The sequence below is a fragment of the Corvus kubaryi genome, unplaced genomic scaffold, assembly GCF_017639235.1.
Source record: "Corvus kubaryi isolate FWS band 111438036 unplaced genomic scaffold, C.kubaryi_AGA036_p1.0 split3-37304, whole genome shotgun sequence".
NCBI lineage: Eukaryota > Metazoa > Chordata > Aves > Passeriformes > Corvidae > Corvus > Corvus kubaryi.
Genome location: NW_024582087.1, coordinates 905770 through 911115, shown reverse-complemented (window position 1 = coordinate 911115; position 5346 = coordinate 905770).

Below are 5346 nucleotides of genomic sequence, written 5' to 3'. Positions count from 1 at the left end.
CAAATCCTCTGTCTGTGCTGGGAGGTGTCACCCCAAATCCTCTGCCTGTGCCCACCCAGGGACAATCCTCAGGTGAGTGGCAGCAGCAGGGACAGGGACCTTCCCTGGGCATCCCAGCAAGAGTTTCCCTCCTCATTCCGGGTCCAAGGGATGCTGCTGAGCCTTCCTGTCCCAGCCGTGCAGGGACAAGCTCACTGCAGGCAAGCCAGAGCCTGTGAGGGTGTTTTCCATGCTGAATCCTGCATTTTCACCGTTTCCCTCTGCTGAGAGGTAACTTGGAAGGGCATCGGGAATCTCTCTTAACGTTGTGACCCTCCTGTGAGGATGATTTGTTGTACTGAGGGTGGGAAGAGACCCTGAGCTCTCCCAGCCCCGCCGCTCACCCTCGCTGTGGTTTCAGGCAGAACATTTAACCTGTCTGTGCTTTGAAGTTGTTGGGTTTTTTTTTTCCCCTTCAAAACGAGAATGACAAGCCACGACCTTGAGAAAAAGCCTCGAGAGCCCGGCAGGAAAGGCGCTGTCCCAGATGTGGCACGCCCTGCAGGTGTTAGAGGAGCGGATGTTGAACTGCACAGATGGAAACAAAACCCTTTGAGCGAGGCCTTGCTGGGTCTGGGCTCCAATAAATGCTGCAAGGCCCTGCAGACACTCCCTGGGCTGTGTCCTCATCAGGGGGATGAGACTGGGGTGTTCTGCAGGAGAGAGGGAAAAGCATGAGGTGACACCAGCAATGAAAAGGAGGGAGCAGCCAAAAGCAGCTGCAGCCGAGGAGAGCTGGCACACGGTGGAGGGATCCTGGCAGGGAGCAGAGCGGGGCTCTGACACCGAGATAAACGCTGCTGCTCCATCTCCGAGCTGACAAAGGCTCTGGAAGTGCCTGATCTGACAGCTCTGCTGCCCCCAGCAGCAGCAGCAGCCCTGGCAGGGGAGGAAGGATCGGGAGGGATCATCAGGGGGAGAGAACCGGGATGATCCCGACCCTTTGGCACAGGAAGCTCTGGCACTCCGTGGGCAATTGGTGCAGCCTGGGGATCTCCTCATCGCCCTCTGATGCTCCCAGGCAGGCTCCGAGGAGCAGCTCTGGCCCCTGGGGTTTTGGCTGCTGGGATTTTGGCTCCCGGCTTTGCAGCTCTGAGCTGGTGAGAGGGGATTGAGCCCAGTCCAAGCCGCAGGTGCTGCCAGGGTGGGGAACCACAGGGAAAGCTCCTGATGGGCTCTGGCACCACAGACCCACCCTGAGCTGAGCTCAGCCAGCTGGGACTCACCAGCCCCCTTTTCACGGGAATTCCCAGGGATGTGGGAACGTTCCAGCCATCCCTGGGTGCGTGGCTGGGGCAGTTCCTGCCCGCAGATGTGGCTGTGCCCTGCCAGAGCCACCATTCAGTCTCTCCAGCCCCTCGAATGCCACCAGGACACAGCTCCAGCCGGGGTTTCTCCCTTTCAGAGCCCTCATTCACACTCCTTGATGATCTCTGGGTATTCCCCGCTGGGGACAGGGAGTGGCACTGAGCTCACCTGGCAGAGCCTGGGGTGGCTGATTCCTCCCAGACTTAGCAGGGAGGTGGGAGAAATTGGGATTTTGTGGGGTTTTCTTTATTTTATTTGAAGAGTCCGGTCAGCAGGAAAAAGGGCCAGAAATGCTTCTCACAGAAAAATCCTCCAAGCCCCGTGTCCAATTGGAGCTGCAGGTAGAAATGGAGCTTGGCAGAACAGAATTATCGCAGCTGGAGCTCAGCCAGGACCCTGGGGCTCAGCCCTGCTCCTCCTCCTCCTCCTCCTCCTCCTCCTCGGGAAGTGCCACTGGATGTTTGATGGCTCTATTGGGTCCCAGCACTTGGTTTTATGGATCCCCTGAAAGGCTGGAGCAGCAAACCCCCCCACTGGCTTCTGGCTGGAGCTGAAACTGTGGAGAAACCCCTCTGAATTCCCAAGGCACGGCTTGCTGCGCCTGAATTTTCCTTGGCCATCCCTATCCAGGTGCTGAGAGGCTGCTCTTCTTCCCGTGTAGAATACTCTGGCAGGATCAGAGTCCCCACATCTGCAGGCTCTGCTCTGCTGGGTGACCCCATTCCTGACCCCCCCAGAGCCTGCAGCAGGCAGGGAATCCGGGATGGGAGAGTTATTCCCTGCCCAAGGATTTTCCCGGAGCATCATCAGGTGGCCCTGCCTGGTCCCAGTGACCAGAACGGGCCAGAAAACTTCCATTTTCTGGTTCCTTAGTGTGAAAATTCCATGTGACCCAGGGAAGCTGTGCCAGTGCTCGGAGCAGGGCCCACGTGCAGGGGAGGTTTTTATTAATTATCATGGAACAGCTCCGAGAAACAAACGCAGGTTGCCATGGAAGCACCAGCAGTGACAATGTCACCTCGGTTTTAAGATGCTTTCGATGTTCCCAAAACAATTCCCCTTCTTTTTTGAAATAGACAATGGAAAAATAAATTAAAAAAAAAAAAAATTAAACAATGGGCTGTGGCAAACTTGGTGTCCCCTCGTGACAACTTCGTGCCTGAGTCGGCGGGGAGAGGGCAGAGGGGGCTGCAGGTGGAGCCAGTCCAGGAGGCAAATCCAGGATTGGATTTGGGAATGGGGCTGTTCCTTCCCCGTGCAGGGCTGGGGATGCCCAGGGCAGCCACTCTGGTGACCCCTGAGCCTTGGGAGGAGAGCTGAACATTAAAGAGGGGGCACGGAAGCTGCCTCAGAGGATTTGGCTGGAATAAATCGAGATCCTGTCCGGGAGAAGGAATGGGCGAGCAGGAACGCTGGGAATTGGTAATGCTGCGTTAATGAATGCAAAAATTGAAATTATTGGAGAGCAGGGGAAAGCTCCAATAATAAATGCCTGGAGTTCTGCCTGCCCCTTTCAGTCATCTGCGCCAGGCAAAGGTGACCTTTTAACCCCTTTATTTTAATGGACTTTTTGGTGCCTGCCTTGCCCTGGGAATTGTGGTTTTAGGGATGGGGCTGGTGAATCTAAAGGAAAAATCAGCTGTAGCCCCAAGCAAAAAGGGAATTGTGCCACCCAAACCTGGAGAGGGGCAACTCCAGCATTCATGGCTGGCCTTAAAATCTCCCTTGGACTCCCAAGGAAAGCTGCAGCCTGCTGTGTGTTTGAAAAATAGGCACTTAAATGGAGTTAATAATGAGAAAAAGCATTTTAATCAGGAAACTGAAGGCAAAAGTGAACCTTGGTTCTTCTCTGGGCTGGAGAGGGTTTGTCCCAGGCCAAAACAGGGTCCAGCAGCTGAGGGCAAGGTGGGAGCTCTGGCACTCCCCAGCAGAAAAACCACATTTCCCACCGTGTTTCTGAGGGAATTCTTAACAGTGACAAGGCGAGGTTTGTGTTTGTTTGGTTGGGGGGGCGGGGGGTTATTTTGTCTCTTTTTACAAAAACCACCTCCTTTTATTTGAGTTTAAAAAGCGTTTTGGTGTTTCCTACCCCTCCCACCTCCTGCCCAGCAGCTGCTGAGGAGCCCAGCCCCGGGTGCCAGGGTGGCTGTGCCAGCAGGGAGCACTTTGGGACAGCCTGGGCAGCCTTTGCTCCCTGCTCCTGGCTGCTGGCTGTGCCCGGAGCCAGCCTGGATTCATGGATTATCCACATGGGGAGCCAGTTCCAGCCCGGATCTGCCGGGGTTTGGGGTTTGGGGCTTGCTCCTGACCTGGAGGGAGCTGTGGCCGGACAGAAACATCCTGAGAGTTGTCCCCTGAACTCGAATTAACCACAGAATGTCTCTTTCACACAGAGCTCTCCCCCAGCTCGTTTGTCTTGTCCTCTTCACGTGGCAGATGGAGAAGACAAAACTCCGAGGAGCCTCATTTGTCATCCCTGGAGTTCACCTGCACCAGCCAAAAGGGCCCAGATTCCCCCAAATCCACAGCAGCACACTCACAGCGAGGCAACGCTGCTTCCATCCCGCTCTCCTTGTAAAAATTGATTGAATTTGTCTGATTTCTCCCTCTGATTCCTCTTGAGAAGAGTCACAAACCATTCTCCTCCTCAGAACTTTGTGCCCCTTGTGGGAAGGAGCCCCATGTTTGTTCTGGATAAACACTACAGCCCTGGCAGAGCCCCAGGGAGGGGATCTGAGGCTCCTGTGCCACGCCTGGGATGGGAAACTGAGGCTGGACTGGTTCCTCCCAGTATCAAACTGGTGCTGAGAGCATCCCTGGGGAAAGCCTGACCTCTCCAGGGCTCAGTTCCTGCCCGCTCACACCAGGCACAGCACGGGGATTTCTCCCTCGGGCTGGAGGAGAAGCCAAATTTCCCCTCTCCCGCCCCTTTCCCCAAGCCTGGCACCCCCACCCAGCTGGAATTGGCAGGGTGCTGCTCCCAGGGCTCCCCAGGCTCCCTCTCCAGAGAAAAGAACAACGACAAAGGTGCCTTTTGGGGCTTTTCCTTCCCAGAGGGAAGCACTGCAGGGCTGTGGGAAGCTCGGGGTGCTGCTGAGGGCTGTGTGAGGGGAGCGCTTCTCAGCCCGACGAGAAACCGAGAACAAAGATGTTTTATACAGCAGGCTGCGTTGAAATCTGAGGGACAATTTAAGCTGCTTTGTGGGGAATAACACGCCTTTGGCTGGGAAGCTGTGTTTTAAACATGGAATTAATGACAGGAGCTCTTGGTGACCCTGTTCACAGGGCAGGCTCCGCTCTGCACTGGCACTCGAGGGGCTTGGAGGGACTTTAACCCTTCAGGGACTTTTGCCTGGTTAGGGACAAGCTCCTCAGCTCTTTTCTGGCACATCAGAGACCTGGGTTTGGTTTTAACCCCGGTGGGGACCCTCAGAGCCCTGGGTTTGGTCTCTGACCCCGGCGGTGAGCACCAGAGGTTTGGTCAGGTCCCTGCCCACGCTGGGAGCACCAGGTTTGGGGGCAGAGTGCAGGTGCCCCAGGGCAGGTTTAAAAAGAGCCAGCCTGGATCCCAACCCTTCTCCTGGTTCATTCCCTTGTGCCTGGGCAGGATTTTGGGGCGATTCTCCCCGTGGTTCCCATTCCACGTGTTCCCCCTGTGCTCCTCCCGGGTCCTGACTCCCTGCCAGCGCTCCCTTGATGCAGTTTGGCATCTCTGGGTGAGAAGTGCCACTGCTGCCACCTTCCCCTGTCACTGTCCCTTTCCTGCAGTGCCCTGGCAGCGGATGCCACCAGCTCAGTAATTAGTGTCGGGTGTAATTGAATTGTCAGAGGGAGCTTGCAGCAGGGCCGGGCCAGTCAGGACCTCCTTTGGTCTCTACTCAGCTTTTTAACATTTTCTCTTCATCGCTCCAGCATTTATTAGTGCTGCTCACAGGTCGGGATTGGCCTGGGAGGTTTTGGGGCAGGGAGGGTTTTGGGGCTGGGAGGGTTTGGGGCAGG